Below are 24877 nucleotides of genomic sequence, written 5' to 3'. Positions count from 1 at the left end.
TGCTGGATCGCCATCTGACTGCTACATCGAACTGCGACATGAATATACTTACTCTGTTTTACTATACTCTATTAGCTGCTGGTGGGCTTTCATAATAAGTGGCTGTATTTATTACCAAAGCTGACGTTATTCTTTAACAGCAAAGCTGACGTTACTCTTTAATTAATTTGACTGAAGTTACGTAATTCATAGTTAAACTTTTTCTTGACAACAATAAAATTTTGCGAAGTTTTACGTTGGTGGTTTTTGGGATGGATTACAATTAGAAATGCAATATTGCTGGCAAACGTTAATTATATTCTGATTGAAATGATTTTACAAACGTTCAAATGGGATTTACTTTTTACAATAATCTTACAACTAGCATTGCGCAAACATACCTTCAGTAGAGTTGACTTTCGCAAAGAGAATAATTCAATAATGTTAGTAAAGAGAAAAAATACAGGAAAATCACCGGAATCCACACAGCTCACAAGAGAACTAACAAGAATGGGGAAGACTGATAAGCTTTTGCGAAAATTTCGGCCTCGTAATTATGTCAACACAATTCAAAAAACCCAACAAGAAACTGTATACTTGGAAGTCACCCAACACAATGTTGGGTGAATTCCAGATAGACCACGTGGCCATCTCCAAGAGTAACACAGTAGAAATTCTGAATGTGAAAACGAGAAGAGGATTTTTTGACTCAGACCACCATCTTCTACAGATAAAGACCAGATTACAGCCCAATAGAAAAAAGCCAAAACTAAACAAAGTGCTGAGACCAGACCCCGAATACATAAAACTCAACAAGGAAAACATCTTATAGGAAATTAGTCAGACAAACACCACAAACTGGACAGAACTTGTGGACGTCCTCAAATCCACGATGAAATTGGGTCAACCCCCGAGAAGGAGAAAACACAGGTGGTGGAATATAATATGCGACCAAGCAATAGAAGAAAGGACCAATGCCTGGAAAAACTTCAATAGTCACAAAACATCAGAAAAATGGCAACAATTTCTAGTAATCCGAAAACAAACATGGAAAACTATTCGAAGGGAAAAAAGAAATTATGACAAACGGCGACTAGATGAGATAGAACAAGACTTTAAGAAGAACAACACCAGGAATTTTTATAAGACGTTTAAAGAACTTATTGCAGGATACCAGCCACCCAATCTTTGCTTCAAGAAACCGGATGGTTCACTAGAAACTAACACGAAGAATAACTGTCAAATCCTCGCAGACTATTTCAACAAACTTCTCAACTGCGAAAGACCTACAGAGGATATTCACTACGAGACGTCTACACCAAATCCTGACGCTAAACCGCCAACCATCAACGAAATAGTAGAAATTAGCAAGACACTGAAAAACAATAGAGCCCCAGGAGAAGATGGAATTATTGCAGAACTATGGAAACTAAATGATGAAAGATTAACAGGAAAAATTCACAAAATCATATTAAATATTTGGGAAACAGAACAGATCCCTTCTGAATGGAAATGCGCACTCATCCATCCACTCCACAAAAAAGGGGACAAAACTGAACCAAATAATTACAGGGGTATCTCACTCGTACCGGTCACATATAGAATCCTATCAAAAGTTCTCATGAATAGATTAGAAGAACAAGCTGACCCACAAATAGGGAACAGATCCCTTCTGAATGGAAATGCGCACTCATCCATCCACTCCACAAAAAAGGGGACAAAACTGAACCAAATAATTACAGGGGTATCTCACTCGTACCGGTCACATATAGAATCCTATCAAAAGTTCTCATGAATAGATTAGAAGAACAAGCTGACCCACAAATAGGAGAATACCAGGCTGGTTTTCGCAAGGGACGATCATGCATAGAGCAGATCTGGAATCTGAAAATGATTCTCCAGATGAGAAACACCCGAAACACAGTGGTTACTTTTATAGGTTTTAAAAAGGCCTACGACTCAATAGACAGAGTAGCGCTCTGCAAGACGCTGGAAGAATTCAGCATTGACAGAAAGACAAGAGCAATCATTCGGGAAACATTAACTGACACAGTCTCCAAGGTTAAATTTATGGGGGATATCTCGGAACCATTTGAAATCCAAACTGGAGTGCGACAGGGTGACGGACTTTCACCATTACTCTTTAATATCATTCTTGAAAAAATTATCAGGACATGGGAAAAAGAAGTCAAAGGAATCAAAATTGGCATTAGAAAAGATAATAGATTCAATTTGAAGTGTTTAGCTTTTGCGGATGACCTTGCAATCCTCACAAATAATAGAAAAGAAGCCACTAACGCCATAGAGAAGTTACACGAAATTGCACAAAGAACTGGCCTGAAAATCTCATATGAGAAAACCCAGTACATAGAAAGAGTGCCACAAGACAAATTGCCTATTGTGACAACCTATTGGAAAATCGTACAAGTACCACATTTTAAGTACCTGGGAGAAATCATCCAGCCATCAGGGATCAACCTAAAGGCCAATGAGGAAAGAATAAAAAAACTACAGAAAGCATATAAACTCACGTGGAACTATTATAACAAAAAGTCCATATCCATTAACGCAAAATTGAGGCACTACAACAGTGTCGTACTTCCGGAGGCACTGTATGCATCTGAAACAACACAAATAGGTGGGCAAACTAAAATCAAAGAAATAGAGAAACAAGAAAGGAAAGTTCTCAGGAAAATTTTTGGCCCGATACAAGAGCAAGGAACCTGGATGAAGAGACCAACATCAGAATTATACAAATACACAGACAAGATTACGGATACAATAAGGAAAAGAAGAATGCAGTTCTACGGACATATCCACAGGATGAATGAAAACAGAATTTCAAAGCGAATTCTTAAAGTCATCAACTCAGGCAGGGGAAAAACAAAATGGATAAAAGAAGTTGAAGAGGACCTCAGACAAGCACACATAACAGTAAACGATGCAGAAAATAGAACTGAATTCAGGAACATCATCAAAAAACATAAATTTGACACCACAACACAGAAGAGACCAGGATGCAAATGGACAGCGGAGCGAAAGAAACAACACAGTGAACACATGAAGAAAATTTGGGCTCAGAAAAAACATAAACAATCATCATAAAGGAATTCAAGTTCAAACGCTCTCTTAAATGGAAATAATCGAAAATAATAATAATAATTAGTTCCTCTTATGATAATAGTTGATGTCTCTGTACATCCTTTTATAACCTCTTGTAAATCATAGCTGGTGGCTGGCAGGCACACTGCTCCTCTCAACCTCTCGCTTCAGACTTGCTACCAACTCGCTTCACATCTCGCTTACTACTGACATCCTACGAACGCTAAAGTGCGGTCTCTCCTGCCAACAATGCTTTCTGGTGCAGACAATCTCTGCTACCATTACAAAATGTATCAATGCGCGGTCTTTCCCGCTCTTTTCTTAAAATGTATCCGTACGCGGTTTCTCCTGGCCTTTTTAAAATTATATCAACAATACTTTGGTGCAGATATTCCCTGCTACCACAGTTATTTCCAACATAACAAATATTAATTATTCCTACTTAATCCTATTAATAAAATATAAAAATCTTTCATAAATTGTGGTTTGAGAATAGACAATAGAGATAAACACGCCTTACAGCTGTAGAACCGTCTTCTTCCAAGATGACAATACAGCTGCCTACACACTTCCCTGGTCTGATGAGCACTCAAGTATACCATTGCATCTTGACTGATCCGTCGTGTCACGTGATCTTAAAGATATAGCAAAAGTCTGAGACTACTTGAGAAAATGGGTGAAAAGTAGCAACGCGCTATTTGGTGGCTGTCTAGCATGTAATCATGAATGAGTTGCTTGAGCTGGATCTGGCATACCTGAAGAAACTTGTGGAGCCTCTTCGTCCCCTAATTGAGGCCATGCATCATCGAGGCAAGAGGTGGCGTTAACACTGAATTAGCGCCATGTCTCCTGGGGATGATTAATTTTTTTGCGTGGAGTACTAATTTTCACACCCCTAAGGATGAAGCACAGTCGGGCGGGAGACTGCCCACTGGGGCGACTCCTGTTCGTCAGCTGACCGCAGGGCTCGAGGCTCAGCGATATCCGGGCGTGATCGGCGGAGCGGCGTGACTCACGCGGACACTTCGCCGATGCAAAAAGCGACTGCAGCGCGGGCACATTTTTTCGTGCGACCCTGTGCGCAGCAGCAGAGAAATAGTTCCCAGTTCGAATTTATGTGCGGCTGCCTCGGTAAGCGGCCGTAAATTACGGAGCAGCCGCATCAGGCGGCGGCCAGAAAAACATCCGCCCAAGGTATGACGTACGAGCGGCATTTGTCGAAACTGAGAGGGTATTTCACTTACACCAAACAGAATAGAGAAAAAAGAGGAGAAGGCCAAATGGAAAGATATGTATCTGGAGATGAAGTCTGCCGCGCTAACTGCACTGCTATAAATACTGTCTCATCCACTCGGGTATATCGAGCACGCTGTCATTTGGAGCGGCGACCCGCAGGCTGACCAACAAAAAACCTTTCCATTTAAACATGTACGGCGTCCCACTGCGATGTGCCCGTGCTCGGTACTTTGATCAAATTTTTGCAACACAACACGTTCCTCAGAATCTCTCATTTTGGAATAGACCCTTCGCAGAAAAAAATTACAGGGAATCTGTTTCCACACATGTCACGCAAGCTGTGCACGCGCTCGGGCTGAAAACACAAACAGTTGCAGTTGGACAAACTGAAAAGTGTCATAATCACCAGGTTTTCAAAACTGGAAGGTATAAGGAGGACAATTAAGCACCCCGTGAAAGTTTCTTTCACGACGATCTAGGGAACCGTCAAACTCGTGCCGTGGCTGGAAGTGGTTCACCAACACTGAATTCAATGCGAAGCTCTCTGAGGTAAGACTGGCTTGCAATTTCACGCTCACAAGGAAATGCCGATTATCGAAGGGTTTCTTACAAATAATCTGTAAGGAGCAACCGGCAGGTTTATCAGAAAAGTCATCGCAGTACGAAGAGTCACGCTGGACCATCCCACAAAGTGGCTTTTCGCTTTGATGTACGTACTGACTGAGGTAATGCTTATTTCTGAGTCAGTTTCCTTAAATTTAGAATGTCAAACAGTAGGTAGCCCTGACAACACTCGAACTGCCGAGAAGATACGATACAAGGCCACTAACACAAGTTCATGTGATTTTTTCGCCCGGAATGTATCCTATTCTTTGACAATGCTATATACCAACTATGAACCACAGATTTTCGAAGAAACACATCTTTATTTCTATCTTCAGCTTTTCATATGACTGTTGATGGACCTTCAATGAGGTGTCTGTGTGATGGAAACGCATTTCTTGATATGCTTTAGTGAATTTTTCACTAGCAATACTGTGCCATGTTATTTTTAAGAGGACTTAACAACTTTGAAAATTTATACAGATTTATTAATAACACTTACAGATCTGGATTTGTTGTCTTTTTGGCGAGGTACATCAGCGTTTTTAACATAGCTAAACAGGTCGAATGTGACTCCCACTGGTTATTTGACATACAACCCGTCTGAAATCATGTACTTATCAGCCTCGTTGCAGTACGTCAAGCGTAACTTGTTCGGTTGCGGATTACATTCTTATTGTGACCTCTGCTAGGAAAGCCAATAAGGGTTATACAAACACGGTACCCTTGATGAATAGCCACTAGAAAAATGGGAAAAAAAAGCAAGAGGTGTAAGTTGTTGTGTACGTGGGGCCATGCAGTTGGCTTGACCAACCCGTTTGCAGCTATTGACGAAACCACTGACATCTGCTACGTAGTGCATCGGTCGGTGCGTCATCTTGATTGAAGTGTACCCTGCGTTCTTGATCAGTGACGTCAAAAAGTGGAATTAAAAGGTTTCCCAGAGCATCTGAGTATACTATTCCGTTTACTGACTTCTCTTCCAGTTCTCTTCGGCAAGACCCTCGGTGCCACCCACGCACCTTCGTAGAACACGTTAAAAATGAACCTGTCAGAGTTTTCAGTACGCATTCAGCTGAGTGGTGGCTCATAGCTGTGACGGCCTTCCCATCGTGTGACGCGTCAAAGATGGTTTGGGCAGAATTGTGCTGAAATCTGGTCTCAATGTGATATCATTAGCCCACCTTACAGCTCTCGTGAACCTCTGAGCTCTGGCCTTTATTTCGCATGTGTCGGCACCTTACTGTTCGAAGCTTAGTCTAGCCCGAGGGTGATGTTACAGAGCGGCGCCATGCTATTACACCAGTATAGAGGAAGGTTGTAGGAATCTTTGAGCCAAATTACGAACTTACGCGTCGCAATGGGAGACAATTACGGAGCTTCAAAAAAGTGAACATTTTCTTGTGTAGTGTATTAATGATAGTTCGTCCAGCCTTTCGAGAAAGATATACGCAGTGATGATAGAGAACCAAACCAGGGGAGACAGACATACAAGCATTAAGTCTTGAAAGAAATCTTCACGAGGAAACGAGAGCGCGAGCGCGTCAGGGCGTTGCTTACGACCAGTGCATTGTAGAGTAGTCGCTAGAAACACGCAAGGCTTCAAAGTAATGGATTACCGATCATGCTGCGACTAAGATGGCTGCTGATTTGAATGCCAATCTTAACTGTATATGAACACTAGGTGCTACTTAAAAGTGGCGATTCGGAGCTAGCTATGGCAATAGGTGCACTCGATGCATTAGAAAATGGGATAAAGCAGACATCATTCATAGGAAGAGAAAACAACGTCCCAAACCAGAATGTAGATTCCACTGATTGAGGCCATAGTCCACTAGGTCCACAAGGGAATAATACTGAAATAGTCACATATACACCATATCGGGCACCGAGTTCAAGTCAAGTAGGTACGTTCTCCTCATCCTACGGGCCACACAGACGCACAAATACTACTGTAGGAACAGTACGTCGTCTCGAAGCGTTAGGAAATGGGCTTAAGCAGACAACATCCACGAGAAGAGATGCACATGCCCGAAACCAGACGGTAGGTTTCCCTGATGCAAACGAAAATACACTAGGTCCAGGAGGGAGTAACATTCACACAGTCCCACATACACTAGGTGCAACTTAAGTATCAATGTCTTCCTCATCTGACTTGTCTCACAGACCCACGAACCCTCTGCAGTGACAAGAGGTCCCCTCGAAGCAGTAGAGCATGAGCTGAAGCAAACACTAACCACAGCAAAAGAAACAGTTGCACTAAATCAAGCTGTAGGTTCCATTGATGGAGGCAGAAAGTATACAAGGGAGTAATACTGAAATAGTCACATATACACCATATGTGGCACCAATTTCTACTCAAGTAGCTACACATTCATCATCCGAAGGGTCACACAGACCCACAAACACTCAGACAGTGACAGTAGTTCCTCTCAAAGCAATACAAAATTACCAAATGCAGGCAGCATCCACAAGAAGAGAACCACATGCACCAAACCAGTCTATAGGATTCATTTCTGCAGGCAGAACTGCGCTAATTCCACAAGGTAGCAACGCTGAAACAATCATATTCACACTGTATCCGGCCACAGGTTAAATTCAAACAACTATGCATTTCTCATACCCAGGGCCACACGAATCCACATGCGTTCTGGCAGTGACAATAGGTCCTCTCGAAGTATTAGGAAACGGGCTAAAGCAGACAGCATCCACAGGAAGAGAAACAAACGCACCAGACCATACTGTAGTTTCTACTGACGCAGGCAAAAATGATATAAGGAAACAGATGAGTGACACAGAAACAGTCACATACAAACCGTTTCTCCCATCAAGTACTGCTGAAGTAGCTATGCACTCCTTATCCCACAGGCCAAACAAACCCCCAAAAATTATGGATTGACTACAGGTCATATAGACACATTAGTAGACAGGCTAAAGCAGGTCAGATCCATAGGAATGGAAAGAAATGTACCAAACCAGACTGTAGGTTCCATTCATGCAGGCAGGAGTGCACTAAGTCCACCAGGGAGTAACAGCGAAACAGTCACATACACGCTGTATCTGACACCAAGTTCGACTCAAGTAGCTATGCCTTTCTCATCCAAATGGTCACTCTCGATGCAAGCAGGTGCAATAGCACCAGCCAGAGTAGAGAGTTCGGGAAAACTATTGACAAACAGACTAGAATATGCTATAAATGTTGGCACGCAGCAACAAAAGTGCCATACACGTCACTCAGGTCCACCAATGCAAATACATATGTGCGAGACTCCGACATGGGTGCTGCTGGGACAGGCGTGTATGTTCCAACCTCGACAGAAAGTTTTAATTAAACAGCCACAAATGTTACAGCCCATGCAACAATGTATTTAGAAGGACCAATAAAGTAGCAAATAACAGGAAAAAGTTTCAATGTAATAATTACAAATACAGCAGTCCTCCTGGTTTCAGCACCTCGTGGACGACACATAGGTCTTGCTGCACTGGAAAAAAATAGTCCTTCACTGCCAACCGGATTAGGGAGGTGGCGCTGTCCCTCCTTTGGCGTGGGTGACCCCTAGAAATTTTACATTGGTCATCGTGAAGAAGCGCCGAACGGGCACTCTTGCGAAAAACAGCGCCTCCCTCCGCCATACTGTTTCTGGGAACCGAGTTTGCATGTAGCGTCTAAGGCTACCTTTTCAAGAGCTTCACCATCTTGGGATTATGTTACTAATCTGGCTTCTAGAAAGCTGAAACTGATGTATATTGCCTCCGCTAAATATTTATCAGAGTGAAAATTGCCTACCAAATTGTATCACCTCATTAATTATGCATGCTGTACTCTCGTGGTTACCGTCATCTACCTTAAAATTCTAGCCTGTACTTGGATTTTGAATTGCTCAAATGTTTGACTTGTCTCTTGGTAAGCTGCACCAGATACTCGTTGGGACTTCCCAAGTGGGTGCAAGTGGGTGCCGCAAAAGTCTTGTTTTCAGCCTTGCAATGCAAGTTTACACTCAACGTATTATGACTTTACTAAAAACCAAGACTCGTCACTTGGGCTATCATAAGTGAGTATTCAATGAAAATTGTTGTAGATAGAGTGTGAGTACGTTTGTTTTGACTGCAATAAATTGCCTTCTATCCTCTTATACGACATCTGACAGCAATACAAAAAATGATAGCGCAGTTTCTACCACTAGAAAGAGCAACAGCAAAAACGTTGGATGTTGGCCTGCATGGATTCGCCTGAGGGTCGTGTCCAGAGCCGCTTCTGCCTCAGAACTGCTAGGAAAACTACGCGCCCGTGGCCCCTGAACAGGACCCCAGTGGCTGACATCACGAGCCAGAATACGGCTCGAAATTCGTCTGTTCGCTTACGTCACGGTCTCAGGTCTCTCGCAAACATTAACGGGTGCGCCTTCTGAAGCCTCTAGGAGCGCTACTTGCCCAATCTGGAGACAGCACTAATGTCCTTTGTGCATGACAAACTACAGCACGTAATTCTAACTCATGATTTCCTAAGGATGGTTGCGAATACGGCTTAGTTTAGGCAACAACTCACTGTTCCGAGCTGATTTCCTCTGCTGTCTTAAGATTTTTCTACCGCAATTCAGCTCGTTCTTGGTGTATACGAGCGAGAGAATGTGCTTTGGAGTACAATACTACGCTCCAAACATACATTCTCAGAAATCTGTTCCTCAAATTAAAGTCAGTGTATAATACTACTAGACTTCTGTCGGCCAGAAACGCCTTCTTATCCCCTTCTAGTTTACTTTCTATGTCGTCCATGCTCCGTCCGTAATTTGTAATTGCGTTTCGCAAGCAGCAGAATTCCCGAACTTCATCTTCTTCGAGGGCACCAATTCTGACGTTAAGTTTCTCGCTAATCTTTTTACTGCTCCTCCTCATTATTTCGTCTTTCTGCGGGTTATCACATAGCCTGTTTTGGTACCTGTTTAATCTGTTTCCCAGCGCCACTAAATTGTTCGGAAACAATCGGTTCACTACTGTTTTTAAACTACACTGAAGCACCAACGAAACTGGTATAGGCATGCGTATTCAAATACCGAGGTAAGTAAACAGGCAAAATACGGCGCTCCGGTCGGCAACGCCTATATAAAACAACAACTGTCTGGCGCAGTTGTTAGATCGCTTACTGCTGCTACAATGGCAGATTATCAAGATTTAAGTGAGTTTGAACATGGTGTTATAATCGGCGCACGAGTGATGGGACACAGCATCTCCGAGGCAGCAATGAAGTGGGGACTTTCCTGTACGATCATTTCAGTGTACCGTGAATATCAGGAATCCTGTAAAAAATCAAATCTCCGACATCGCTGCGGCCAGAAAAAGATCCTGGAAGAATGGGATCAACTACCACTGAAGAGAATCGTTCCACGTGCAAATTGCTGCAGACTTCAATGCTGGGCCATCAACAAGTATCAGCGTGCTAACCATTCAACGAAACATCATCGATATGGGCTTTCGCAGCCGAAGGCCAACTCATGTACCCTTCCTGACTGCACTAAACAAAGCTTTACGCCTCGCCTGGGCTATCAACACCGACATTGTACTCCTGATGGCTGGAAACTTGTTGCTTGGTCGGACGAGTCTCGTTTCAAATTGTATTGAGCGGGTGAACGTTTCGGGTATGGAGACAACCTCATGAATCCATGGACCCTGCATGTCAGCAGGAAACTGTTCAAGCTGGTGGAGGATCTGTAATGGACGTGTGCAAAAATGGTTCAAATGGCTCTAAGCACTATGGAACTTCTGATGTTATCAGTCCCCTAGAACTTAGAACTGCTTAAACCTAACTAACCTAAGGACATCACACACATCCATGCCCGAGGCAGGATTCGAACCTGCGACCGTAGTGGTAGCGCGGTTTCAGACTGTTGCGCCTAACACCGCTAGGCCACTCCGGCCGGCGGACGTGTGCAGTTGGAGTGAAATGAGACAACTGATACGTCTAGATACAACTCTGACAGGTGACACGCACGTAAGCGTCCAGTCTGATTACATGCATTCATTCATGTCCATTGTGCATTCCGACAAGCTTGGGCAATTACAGCAGGACAATGAGATATGCCACATGTCCAGAATTGCTACAGAGTGGCTCCAGGAACACTCTTCTGAGTTTAAAAACTTCCGCATGGCCACCAAACTCCCCAGACATGAACGTTATTGAGCATATCTGTGATGCCTTGCAACATGCTCTTCAGAAGAGATCTCCACCCCCTTGTTCCCGGATTTATGGACAGCGCTGCAGGATTCAGGGTTTCAGATACCTCCGGCACTACTTCAGATATTGGTCGAGTCGTTGCCACTTCTTGTTCTCTTACGGATTTATGGACAGCGCTGGAGGATTCAGGGTTTCACATACCTCCGCCACTACTTCCGATATTGGTCGAGTCCTTGCCACTTCGTGTTCTGGCACGTTTTCGTGCTCACGGGGGCGCTGCCCGATATTAGGCAGGTGTTCAAGTTTCTTTGGCTCTTCAGTGTGTTAAGTTTCCTGTTTTGTACTTCGATATCGTAATACAATATCTTGCAGTGTAATGTATCACTCTGTGATACCCAAAGTCTGCCTAATCGATGAATGATGATTGTAACAGTTAAAAATATTGTTAATTGTTGAATAATGAAGGATCATAAACTGTTTGAAGTTTTCGTAATTGTTTGTGCATGTAAACTGAGCCAATGGCCTTGCCACAGTGGCGATACCGTTTCCCGTCAGATCACCGAAGTTAAGCGCTGTCGGATTTGGCTAGCACTTGGACAGGTCACGGTCCGGGCCTGTCCAGTGCTGTTGGCAAGTGGGGTGCACTCGGCCCTTGCGAGGCCAATTGATGAGCTACTTGTCGAGGAGTAGTGGCACCGGTCATGAAAACTGACAACGGCCGGGAGACCAGGTACTGACCACATGCCCCTCTCTGTCTGCATCCGGTGATGCCTAAAGGCTGAGAACGACACGGCGGCCGGTCGGTACCGATCAGCCTTCAAAGTCTATTTCGGACGACGTTTGTTTGTTTCTTCGTTTGTTCTTTTTTTATGCATGTAAACTGGTATGAATATGTGCAATGCACCTTCAAGGTGGGACAATGATGGCTTCTGTACTACAAGTTGAAACACTTGCTGGCTTCGCAGTTATTATGCGCTACAGCGGCTCGGTTTCGAGAAGCGGAAGGCGTCATCGAATAAACAGCACCGTGACAGAGAGGAGGGCGTCACGAATAAAGAATAAATTTTAATATCGATCGGATATATAGCTGTTCATTCTGCTGTAATATCTCGAAATGTCAGAGTGTGAGATCAAGAGATTTGTTTTGTGTACCTGATAAAGAAATATTAATAGTAAAAGTTACTGTGACTGACCTCAAGAGCCGGTGTTGTACTCGTTTGCGAAATAACTTGTTATGACAAGTGGTACACTTCCAACTACTGCAGAATTTTGGTAACGAAATCCGTGCATTTTTGAAGATTTCAAGGAGTGAATAAATAACAAAGTTAGCGAGTTAATATTCTTCAATATATCACGAACGAAAGAGCCAGCTACAACAAACGGGAACACGCAGTCTATTATATATAAATTCGAACCTGACTTCTAACATGTAGTTTGCTCGTAGTTTCATACGTCTATGATCTGCAGTAGTCGATTATGTTTGTTCTACGTCATTCGTTCTTTTCTGTTTTATCGAAGCAACAAACTGTCAAGAGAGAACATTAATTCATTATGTAATATACCCCACATAATGAACATCTGTAGATAACAACGCTGTGATAAGAAACTTTGCGCGTGGAGGTAGAAACGCCAAGAATAATGACTTAGTTATCAAATTATATCTAATAATTTAATCACGTAAGCAGCGAAGTTGAATATGTCGATCACTTAGCTTTCAAAAATAATCTTTGAATGTTGCGAGATTCAAACACTGTAAAGGAAAAATAATTTATGTGCTTCACATTTTAAGTGCAAATTAAGTCATCATATTTGTAGATAATGTTAGCGCAAGTAAAATGAAAAATATAATGGTATTAAGACACATATTTAAATATGATTGCACCTACCATACGACGAAAAATGAATCAGGCATGCTTCGAAACACAGAATGTAGATACACGAACTTTGATAGTTATGATTTATGGACATCGTTCAGTACCTGTGGAAAGAAAAGAAATATTATTGGTTTAATTTTTTTTACAACTTTATGAGACAAAATCTAAGAGCTATATGTGTTAGAGATTTATCTCTTACTGTACTTCTTAATACGCTACTGAAGAAATGAGAATCAGTAAGAAACTTACTGGGAAAACCAAAGAGAGAGCTACAGTTTTTTCAAAGGAAAAAAGTAAAAATTAATGTACAAGTTGAATATTTCACTTTTACTTCTCATTCTTCATTGTTCTCCAATTCTGTTATTACAAACAATATAAATTCTTCACATTTATTTATTTATTTATCCTAACAGTGGAGATATTCATCATGGAATATCTGTAAACTAATTCATATAAAATGCTACGAGCTGATGGAATGACATCCAAAATATTGTGCATCACTATCAAGACATAAGTTTTTGCCTGTCAAAATTACTGAAGAATGGTATTAATTTTCAATTGTATTAAGCCATATTTATTCATTCCTTCCTTGATGTAAATCAAAATAAAATCCATTATGAATTTGTTAATCAAAAAATAGTACATCAGAATGAAAAATAGCACTCTGGCGCAACCAAAGATATGCTTTCTTTCTTGTACAGGTGTTTGTAAAATACCGATCCTGAAACACTAAAACAGTCCGAGACTATGGCTCTCTGAATTAAGAAGTCCCGATATAACACACCAGGCAAAAGCATAGTTACAAATAATGGTCTGTCACACCGGCGGGCGGGGGGGCGGGTTCATGTCTGCAGAGGACCTTGACTTACTCTGTAACAAGGAATATATGACGTTTATTTCGTTCCAGTGAAATGAAAGGGATAGATCAGAGGAGATGCAATCACATGAATGATACCTGTGCAAGTCACTCATATAGGCTGAAATTGCAGGGTAATGAATACATGGAGTCAATTGAAAATTTGTTCCAGACGAGGGACTGAACCTGGAGCTCCTGTTTTTCACGAAGCAGTTACATCAAATATTAGATTAGCAGAGCACACACAACTTCATATCATTGCATCTTCATTGATTTCATCCTCATAGATGTTCTGATTTGATTTCTTAGCCCTGGAAACAGCGGTGAGGCAGATATGAATTATCACTCCGTTAACATGCTGTAGGGCGTTGTTCAGTACTCACTCTATCAGTTCCATATTCTATTAATCATCTGACCGATTTTTTATCGAAATGATGTGGAACGAGTTGGTTTACAGGACATGTATACATGATAAGATTCAGTGAATGGCTATGTGCTCGGCATTCACAAGTTACAAAATGACGTATCGGCCTAAAATAATATTATGAACATATTATGGCTAGCCCCACTCATGCAGCTACACTCAAATTAGTTTTTTATATTCTTTTCTTCAGACTGCCACTTTTTGAATAAAAATTTGTCTGTAGACTAGAAGGATTTGTCCGGAAGAAATGATTTTACATTTGGTTTAAAATTTGCTATACCATATGTCAGAAATTTTACATTACTAGGCGAGTGAGCTATCCGAAGTCAACGTGCTGCTGAACGCTCAGAAATGATGCGACTTGTGCGTAGGGTACGTATTCTCAACGTGGTACACTCGGTCGCAGCGCGTTCCAGCGACATTTGTCAGCTGTGGGTGGCCCGCAAGTCACGCTGTTTACTAAATGTACGGGCGTAAACGTCCTGCGTTGGCTTTCTCCCTTATCCATATGCTGGTCACGTTATTCTGTCTGTAGTATGCATAAATAAAAACTTCAATATCCATGAACATTTCATTAAGCAAAAAGGAAAGTACGATGTCCAGTCAATATGGACATCGGTTTATAAAAGTTCGATTACAAATATTGCGATACAAATTTACAGCAGTTCTAGACGTAAAATAAAAATTATTTTTTCATTCTTACTTTTTAGAAAAATCCTAAGGTAAATCTTGTTCACTATTCCTACTCAGTAGCAGAATCTTTACAACATGTGAAATAGAAAACTTGAAACAACAGAGTGCAAAGTATCTTATTGCACATAGTGCAAGCTGTTTTGCAGATAAAGTCAATCGACCAAAAATACACTCCTCAGAAAGAGCGCACTTATAGTTACATAACACCGGATATTATGGAATATTCTTTTAGTAAACTAATAAGAAAGAATCAGAACAAATTAGGAAACGCGAAGGTTAGTAAAAAAATATTGTGATCCAGTGGGACGTGAAGCAGCGACAAAGTACCTAAATGAGTTTTCATATCTGCTTCTCTACTCATTACGCTAAGCCGATCATGAATGATGCATGACCATTCTTTGCATCTTACCATGTCCTGAAAGCTTTAATCGAAAATATGTATTATTACCTGACATTTAATTATAACATATTGTACCAAGAACAATGCATTTTTTTATGCAACCTTAGTGTGCCGTTGCCCTGAAATTGCCTACTTCCACAATACCTACATAAATACAACAATTCTTAAACCACCAATATGTTACCGGTAATTTTATTACAACAAATCGTACAATTAACGACGGGTTTTCAAGATATCCTCAATTTGCTGGGGCTTATAAACAGTATACGCAACATATATACATATGGTCCTCAAATTAAAGCGAATATGGCGTCACAGGTCTGTACATGAAGAGAAATGTCGTCATGAGAAGCGTATGTCGTTCAAACGCCCGTTCAGAATATCTGATATGCTAGATATTGGTCTGCAAGGTCGGAAAGTCTTCCCAACATGCGCTTTCCTCTCTATGACGTCAGAAACTCAGCACACTCAACGTTCTAATGTATACGGTTCTTGTGCCAACGGTTTTATGCCACGCTCCTTACAATCCTCATCGGAGTTCCTCGTGGTAGTTGAGGACTTTTCCCTGTAAAGTATTTTTTCGTAAGCTCTCTAAACACTCTTTTTGTGTTTTATTAATATCTTGGTTTCTTGTGGTCTTAAGTTTGTTAATCAGCGTTCTGTGAACTATGTACCGATTTGATGCATGACCAGTCAGGTTCCGGGAGAGCATAGGAGCCAAAACATATATATATATATATATATATATATATATATATATATATATATATATATATATATATATACAGGCGGAATGGTAAATATTTTCGCAGGCGGCAGTATGGACTAATTCGAATACAACATTCTATATAACATATATCGCATTTTTATTGGTTACGGAGATAAGTATTTATTTTACGTGTCTAGTATTCCAGTTGCTATGGATTTATTTATCAATACTGATTTTTGTTTAGAATTTCCAGTTGTGAAGTTGTGCTTACGTTTACATAATTAAATTTTTCAAGTATCATTCGTGGACCATTTCTACTGTGTCGTTCACGCGTACCGCAGGTAAAGGCTTAGGACAACAATAAGGAAACCCCGCGAGAAATACATGCTTTAACATAAATACAGATGGTAGCCAAGTCTGCAGTTTACGCTGTTGTATTTGAAGACGAACAGCACCAGTGCAGCGTCCTCAATAAGTTGCATGTGTCAGCCGCTGTCAGAACAGTGCTCTGTGTAGTTGTGAAAGCTTTATGTCGGAGCTAAGTGAATTCGAACGTGGGAAAATTGTTGGTGCTCGTACGGTGTGGGCTTCTGTCAGCATGGTAGCTAAAGTGTTTGGTAACCAAGATTTACACCGCATACAGCTAGAGCGAAAAATCGTCAACCAGTAAGTCACAACGCAGACGAAAGTGTTTGTTGAGTGATCGTGACAGACGATCATTGAACTGGATTCTGACGAAAAATAGGAGCACGATAGCTGCAAAAGTCACTGCAGGCGTGAATGTGGCACTCGCGAACTCTGTCAGCCCTAAAACAACGCGAAGGGACCTCCATAAATAGGAAATAGCACAGTGATCTGGAATTATAAAAACCTGAACTACGAAGCAATAGAAGAATGCCATTTTGTCGGATGAGTCCTTTTCCACACTTTTTCCATCGTCTGGTAGAGTTTACATCCCAAGAGTGAAACATGGCGGGGAAACGGTGACGAATTCGGTAACCACATCGTCGTACCCCATGGGGCCCATGGTTACTCTGCGATGTCGCATTACCTCCGAGGATTCATTGACTGTTGTGGGTGATAAGGTCCAACCCACGGACAGAGTTCCCCAATGGTGATGCTGTGTTCCAAGACGTCAGAGCCCCTGTTCAGAGAGATCGCTTAGTCCAGGACTGGTTTTGTGAACAGGAGGATCAATTTTCGCATCTCCCCTTGTAACGCCGGAAATGCATATCCTCCTATTTCCATCTATTGTACTATTATTTTTTTTCCTTGTTTTGTTACCTCAAGATATGACATTTCTGTCTCTTTATATATTGTAATTGCTTTACTGTTTGTATATATATTTATGCATTTATGTCGATGTATAATTGGTTTGTTTCGTAAATATTATTTGTATTTTTACGCTGGGTCTTGCCTAGGGAAAACTGCTATCGAACGATTACATCGATAGGTCGTGTGAAGACTCAAAGTGTGTAGGATCTTTGGTAGTGTTAACTCTGCCGCGTGGAGCGCGGGCAGAGCAGTCGGAGTCTGGCTGGAGTAGCGAGTGGAGCAGGTGTGTTGTGAGAAGCTCCCGCGAGTCGCCGCGCTTTCGGGGTTTGGCAGCATGTAATTGCGCTCGACTCGCGATGATAGTTTCTGACATGGTGTCGCGGACGGGAAGCATTAGCTGGCGCACATCAAGAGCCCGTTTCGCCTGGTGACCGTGTCGAGAAGAAGGCGCGCCAACATCCAGCTTCTGCAACAGCGACGGCCGACAATGAGTGACTGTCGCCACCTCCTCGATCGACGGCTTCGAACCTTCAATCAACCAACAAGGAAGACTGGAAGCACGTAAAGTTTTAGAACTGTATGGCAGACCTCAGCTTTTAATCTTGTTCCATTTGCCTCGCAAAATTACAGCAACTTAGCATGAACCTTTGTTGCTCATTGTCCCAATTGCATTACCAAGCAAGGTCCCTTCCTTTTCCGGAATGAACCCGAGTGTCGTTGAAATTCAGACGCCAGCATTAAAGTAACATCATTTCACTGCTTTAATCTCAAAGGTATTCATAGCTGGCTTCAATATTCAGATTACACAAGCACAAATTAAGAGTGCGAGTTTTGTTATCGTATTTTAGCTTACCTGTGACTGCAGCTCAGCTTGGTACGTACTAAATTTTACTATTGTTAATTGTTCAGGATCATTTAATTCAAGTTCAAAGTTAAATCTCTTATTTCTAAATTGCGTAGATTCAAGTAGTTTTTGAAATGATTGTTGAGGTAGTCCAAGACTAACCGTATTTTACTGAATTTCGATGTGCTTCAGAAAGAAAGCTCACTATTCACTTCAGTCACTAAATTAACTTTCGATTTTCCGGTTATTAATTCTTTTGCTAAATTAAGTCAGGGTGTAGCGAAATTTATTACTTCTGACAAACTTTCAGTTTTCACACTACACGTGTCAACCTTCAGTTGCCACGCTTCTAGTGCTAATTATATGTGTAATAACCTTTCTTTTTCAGTTACTATAGTAATTGTCCTTAGGACTGGCGACCGTGATTTCCCCAAATCTCAAATACCTAATTACCGCTAGTTAATTGTTAATGTAACGGCTGCACATTTACTTTCTTTATTAACTTTACCCCTTTTCAAAATTAATTTCCACCAGTTTCATTAGCACATTTCCTTTCATTTAGATGTAACCCTTTCCTCCCTCTTTACCGACAGGTTAACTTCGGTGACGATTGCTTTTCCAAAACTCCCATTAGGTACACGCGGTTTCATTTTTCACTGTCATTAAGGTCGGTAAGTGAGGGGGAGGTTACACCCTGGCCAACACAGTCACCAGATCTCAAAGTTATTGAGCCTCTGTGTTCTACTTTGAAGGCAAGAGTGTGTGATCGCTGTCCACCTTCATAATCGTTACCATAACTTGCCACTACTTTGCAGAAAAGCTGGCATAATTTTCCCTTGAAAACCGTAGTGATCTGTATTTATCCAATCCGAGACGTCTGGAAAGTAACTTGAACGCCAACGGTTTTCCTACACCACATTGGTCATGATAATATGTCGTGTTTGTGGTATTTGCATATTTTTTCTCTCTCCTGTATTTATTGTGTACGGGTTTTGTAATGGAATCGCAGATAATGCTTGTAGATAGCACGGCAGAATGTTTCCTAATGACAGGCTAACAGATGCAAATGTTTAATAGTGTTTTCACTAAACTGCATCTAACAGGTGTACTGCCTATCAGCAATATCTTACGGCCATCGAGGTCCCGCTACTTAACCTCTTTTGATCTTTGGCTGTTGGAGTGGGGTGGCTGAAAGGACAAGTCAATAAAGGAAAAGTTAGCACAAAAGACGAATTATGGATGGTTTCGCTTATGAAAAGTGCTGGCCTCATAAAAGAACGGAACGATGACAGAAGAGCTCCACGTGGTGTTCTCAAGTCAGTTCGAAAGGGTATTGAAGTCAAAGGTGAAACATATGACAGTTTTGTTTTTAATCATTTTCTTTGCTCAACAACTTCATGATAATTGGCTTGTGTCACGTATTAAGAGCCATATATCTGTTGGTTGGTTGATTTGGGGGGAGGAGACCGAACAGCGAGGTCATCGTTCCCATCGGATTAGGGAAGAATGGGGGAGGAAGTCGGTCACGCCCTTTCAAAGGAGCCATCCGGCATTTGCCTGAAGCGATCGATTTAGAGAAATCACGGGAAACCTAAATCAGGATGGCCGGACGCGGGTTTGAATCGTCGTCCTCCCGAATGCCAGTCCAGTGTGCTAACCATTGCGCCACCTCGCTCGGTATATATACCTGTAATCAATGCAAAATTGGACACGGGTTATATGGTACATTTTATTCCGATTAAATGAATGTATGTGGTATCTTTTCAAGTATCAGACATTTATGACGTATATGTGCAGACTTAAAGGGCGAATGGAAATTTGTACTACGGCCGGTATTCGAACCCAGGTCTTCTGCTCACTAGGCAGATGCGCTAACCCTGGCACAGAGGCTGTGCGCAACTGCACACCTCCCTCCTCAGTCCAAATTCCCATTCACATCTCAGCCCACTTGTTATCCCTCCTAAACTAGAACAGCATTCCTGAGGCTCTCCAACTGTATTTGAGCAGCACCTCAGCACCAAAGAAATGGAGGATCCTGCCTCAAACCCAGGCATAGGTGCTTCTAGTCAAATGAAACTGTATGGTTCCAGAACTCGTTTCTGGTCACAAACATCTATGAGACGTGAATGCGAATTTAGATTGAGGAGGGAGGCGTAGCAGGTTAGTCATGCAGTCGCGCAAAGCCTATGCTCCAGGGTGGCGTAGCGGTTAGCGCATCTGCCTAGCGAGCAGGAGACCCAGGTTCGAATTCCCACCTTGGTTCAAATTTTCGTTGTTCCAATTAATCTGCACCATCCCCTCCTAAAGTGTAAGAGGACGACAAATTAAAACGAGACATGTGGGAAGAAAGTATTCACCATAACTGTCAATATATTTGGGGCCACGCGGTTTGAGGTGCCATGTCACGGATTGCGCTGCCCCTCCCGCCGGAGATTCGAGTCCTCTCTCGGACGTGGACGTGTGTGTCGTTCTTAGCATAAGTTAGTTTAAGTAGTGTGCAAGTCTAGGGACCGATGACCTCAGCAGTTTGGTCACTTAGGAATTCACAAACACAATATATTTATCCCACTGTGAGACAAACAGTCAACTCCTTTATGGAAAAATGTTTGCGGTTGCCTACGGAACTATTGTTGTACTCGCACTGTAGAAATCCAAAGCAAATCGAAGGCCATGAAAATCTTTCTTCCGTGCAGCAAAACATGTGGATCTCATGGGATGATAACGACTGTATTGAGGATGTATAAGGTATTTCCAGCGAAACTTCTGCGACGCAATTTAAACAACTTTGTCCAGATTTGGGCCTGCCCACTTGTTGCCGAAATTTCTTCTATACTGTAGAAATTTCGCTGGGAAGCCCTTACACACCCAGCCCTTGAAATTATCACATTTCTGGAGCCTTGTAGAAAGACATTGCGGCCGCCGATGTACTTCGGACGAAAAGGTGCACGACTGGGTCCAATAATGGTTCCGTAGGCAACTGCAGACATTTTTCCGTAGAGGCACTCACCACCTTGTCTCGCATTGGGATAAATGTACTAAGAGTTTTGAAATAATAAACAGTTTTATTTGACTCCCTATTATATTTACTGTTACTCCTGAAATATGAATGAACCTAATTAAATTGAGCCAGTCCTGACGAAACTCTACCATCTGGTGAGCAAGATGTATGAGTCAGGCGAAATACCCTCAGACTTCAAGAAGAATATCATAATTCCAATCCCAAAGAAACCAGGTGTTGACAGATGTGAGAATTACGGAAATATCAGTTTAATAAATCACAGGTGCAAAATACTAAAGCGAATTCTTTACAGACGAATGGAAAATCTGGTAGAAGCCAACCTCGAGTAAGATCAGTTTGGATTCCGTAGAAATATTGGAAGTGAGGCAACACTGACCCTACGACTTATCTTAGAAAATACATTAAGGAAAGGCAAACCTACGTTTCTAGCTTTTGTAGACTTAGAGAAAACTTTTGACAATGTTGACTGGAATACTCTCTTTCAAATTCTGAAGATGGCAGGGGTAAAATACAGGCAGCGAAGGGCTATTTACAATTTGTACAGAAGCCAGATGGCAGTTATAAGAGTAGAGGGACATGAAAGGGAAGCAGTGGTTGGGAAGGGAGTGAGACAGGGTTGTAGCCTCACCCCGATGTTATTCAATCTGTATATTGAGCAAGCAGTGAAGGAAATAAAAGAAAAATTCGGAGTAGGTATTAAAATCCATGGAGAAGAAATAAAAACTTTGAGGTTCGCCGATGACATTGTAATTCTGTCAGAGACAGCAAAAGACTTGGAAGAGCAGTTGAACGGAATGGACAGTATCTTGAAAGGAGGATATAAGATTAACATCAACAAAAGAAAAACGAGGATAATGGAATGTAGTCGAATTAAGTCGGGTGATGCTGAGGGAATTAGATTAGGTTCAAATGGTTCAAATGGCTCTGAGCACTATGGGACTTATCATCTATGGTCATCAGTCCCCTAGAACTTAGAACTACTTAAACCTAACTAACCTAAGGAAATCACACAACACCCAGTCATCAATTAGACTAGGAAATGAGTTTTGCTATTTGGGGAGCAAAATAACTGATGATGGTCGAAGTAGAGAGGATACAAAATGTAGACTGGCAATGGCAAGGAAAGCGTTTCTGAAGAAGAAAAATTTGTTAACATCGAGTATAGATTTAAGTGTCAGGAACTCGTTTGTAAAAGTATCTGTATGTAGTGTAGCCATGTATGAAAGTGAAACATGGACGATAAATAGTTTGGACAAGAAGAGAATAGTAGCTTTCGAAATGTGGTGCTACAGAAGAATGCTGTATATTAGATGAGTAGATCACATAACAAATGAGGAGGTATTGAATAGAATTAGGGAGAAGAGGAGTTTGTGGCACAACTTGGCTAGATGAAGGGATCGGTTTGTAGGACATGTTCTGAGGCATCAAGGGATCACCAATTTAGTATTGGAGGACAGCGTGGAGGGTAAAAATCGTAGAGGGAGACCAAGAGATGAAGACACTTAGCAGATTCAGAAGGATGTAGGTTGCGGTAGGTACTGGGAGATGAAGAAGCTTACACGGGATAGATTAGCTTGGAGAGGTGCATCAAACCAGTCTCAGGACTGAATACCACAACAACAGCATACTACACTGGCTGGTTACCTATTATATGATTATGTTTTCCAAGAAAATGACATTTTGCGCGTGATACCTAGGCTTCCACCAAGACGGGAGCTGCGTGGGGTCACGCAGAGCTGGCTGCTGTGGCACGTCGACTTGCATAACCACGTGAGGAGCTGTTGGGTCATCGCACCTGCGTTGAGCACCGCCCCTCCACCCGGTCACACACGCATTAGCGTCAATTTTGTCTGCGAGCCCTTCAATAACTGTCTTCACGTCGGCGTTAGCATAGCGGCGCGGACATTATCGCCCCTGCGTTTAGGCCTTATGTGGGACGGAGGCTCGTATTCCTTTGTTTTCCAGCTGCGTGGTCCAGACGCCGCGCATAACAAACCTGGAACCGTACTGCGCGAGAGTACTGCAGACGTGTCATTTGTAAACACTCAAGGAGCCGAACAAACACTGCGCATTATGTAGCACCTCTTTCAACTCTCTTGGGGTCGTTGTTCCGAGTGTGCATGCCAATAGACGTTATAATAATAGAAAGTTAATCAGGAAACAGAACTCACGCTCAGGTAAACAAAGTAAACAGATTGGAACTACGCAAGAATGTTCATTATCACAATAGTAATTCAAACTCTTTATTGAAAATGCAATATAAATTGCAAATATCAGGAATAATGGTAAATGGTAACATCATACAGTACGAAGAGGTTAGTTACATCACAAATAACAAGCCGATAATGTGACTAATTTCTCAAATATTTTTGTAGACGTTCATTACGGATTAATGTAGGTAACACTAGAACATGGCAGTTAATAAAGATAAACAAAAAGTAACAGCAAATATAACAACTAGACGTAACAAAATACACAAGTTTTATTGTGCAGTTCAGTCATTAGAGATAATGATCCTTAGAGTTCCTTAGAGACTAGAAAAGAACCGCTTTAGTTACAAGAGCATTTGAAGACAGGAAACAGCTTTTGACAAACAAATATTAAAGCAACGCGCTGCTTCCCGAGCGGGAAGGCGTGCCGGTCCGTGGCACGAATCCGCCCGGATGATTAGTGTCGAGGTCCGGTGTGCCGGCCAGCCTATGGGTGGTTTTTATGGAGGTTTTCCATCTGTCTTGGCGAATGCGGGCTGGTTCCCCTTATTCCGTCTCAGTTACACTATGTCGGCGACCATAATTACTCTACCATGCAAACATTTGCATTTGGGGCTCACTCGCCTGGTATGAGACGTTCCTGAGAGGGGTGAGGGGGGGGGGGGGTGAGGAGGCGTCCTTTGAAAGAACCAGATCACCTGCTTGTATGCCCTCTACTGGAAGAAACGTACCCAACGCAGGATTCGATGGGAGTTGTTAGGTTCTGTAAATGGCATTTATGTCTTACGTTCCACGTTATTACGAAAACAACGAAAGAAAAGCATTTCTCGCGACCAATCTTCTCATTGTTTCTCAATGTATTTTCTATAAAATACATACTCTTCTGCTTGATTTTCAAACAATCATGATAACATTTTTCCACTCTGAAGCTGAAATCTCAAAAACATGTTTTCTATTTGGAAAAAGCAACAGTTCATTGAGGCATTGAAACCAGGTGCCCAGACATTTTTTTTCTTTTTTGAGATAAGGGGAAAATAATCTAAGCAATAAATCAGACAAATACAGGCAATGAGACATTAATTCCACGTTTGTCTCTGTTAAATAATAAATTTTTTGACATGCTGTGTGAAAGCTGGCGCGCTGTCGTCGTGGAGAATGATGCGATGTTTTCGGTTCTTTTTGAGACTTCATCGATGGTTTGAGGCTAACAAGTTGTTGTACACATTGAGCATTAACTGTTCTTCTATCCCCTAACACAATGCTCGCGACATTTTCAGTGTACATCCATATACCGCTCTGCAGTTTGCACTTAGGTGTCTGGCAAAGAGTTGTTCGAACTGCCTTTACACTATTTCTCTAACATTCCACTCCCCAGCAGCGAGTGGCAAAAATGAACAGCTAAATATATCTGTACGAGCTCTGATTTCTCATATTTTATTATGATAACCATTTCTCCCTAAGTACGTTGCTGCCAGTAAAATATT

The sequence above is a fragment of the Schistocerca americana genome, chromosome 7 (assembly GCF_021461395.2).
Source record: "Schistocerca americana isolate TAMUIC-IGC-003095 chromosome 7, iqSchAmer2.1, whole genome shotgun sequence".
Taxonomy (NCBI): Eukaryota; Metazoa; Arthropoda; class Insecta; order Orthoptera; family Acrididae; genus Schistocerca; species Schistocerca americana.
Note: the sequence above shows the minus strand (reverse complement) of the source record.